Raw genomic sequence first — 626 nt, 5'->3', positions numbered from 1 at the left:
GAAGTTTCAGCTTTTGGACATATATCCTCAATCTCATATGAGAACATTAATTGTTGCTACATGCTTATGCATTAAAGAGGAGTCCATTATCTATTGTCTATGTTGTCCCAGTATGGATGTCTAAGTTGAGAATAATCAAAAGCGAGAAATCCAAATGCGAGCTTTCTCCTTAGACCTTGTACAGCGTGCATAGAGGTACCCCTTTGTGACACTTGGTTAAAACATGTGTAATGCAATGACAATCCCGTAATCCAAGCTAATTAGGACAAGGTGCGGGCACTATTAGTATACTATGCATGAGGCTTGCAACTTGTAAGATATAATTTACATAACACATATGCTTTATTACTACCGTTGACAAAATTGTTTCTTGTTTTCAAAACCAAAGCTCTAGCACAAATATAGCAATCAATGCTTCCTCTCGCGAAGGGCCTTTCTTTTACTTTTATGTTGAGTCAGTTCACCTATCTCTCTCCACCTCAAGAAGCAAACACTTGTGTGAACTGTGCATTGATTCCTACATACTTGCATATTGCACTTGTTATATTACTTTACATTGACAATATCCATTGAGATATACATGTTACAAGTTGAAAGCAACCACTGAAACTTAATCTTCCTTTGTG

This window comes from Lolium rigidum, chromosome 1 (assembly GCF_022539505.1).
Source record: "Lolium rigidum isolate FL_2022 chromosome 1, APGP_CSIRO_Lrig_0.1, whole genome shotgun sequence".
Taxonomy (NCBI): Eukaryota; Viridiplantae; Streptophyta; class Magnoliopsida; order Poales; family Poaceae; genus Lolium; species Lolium rigidum.
The sequence above is the reverse complement of the archived record's forward strand: the minus strand, read 5'-3'. Positions refer to the sequence as shown.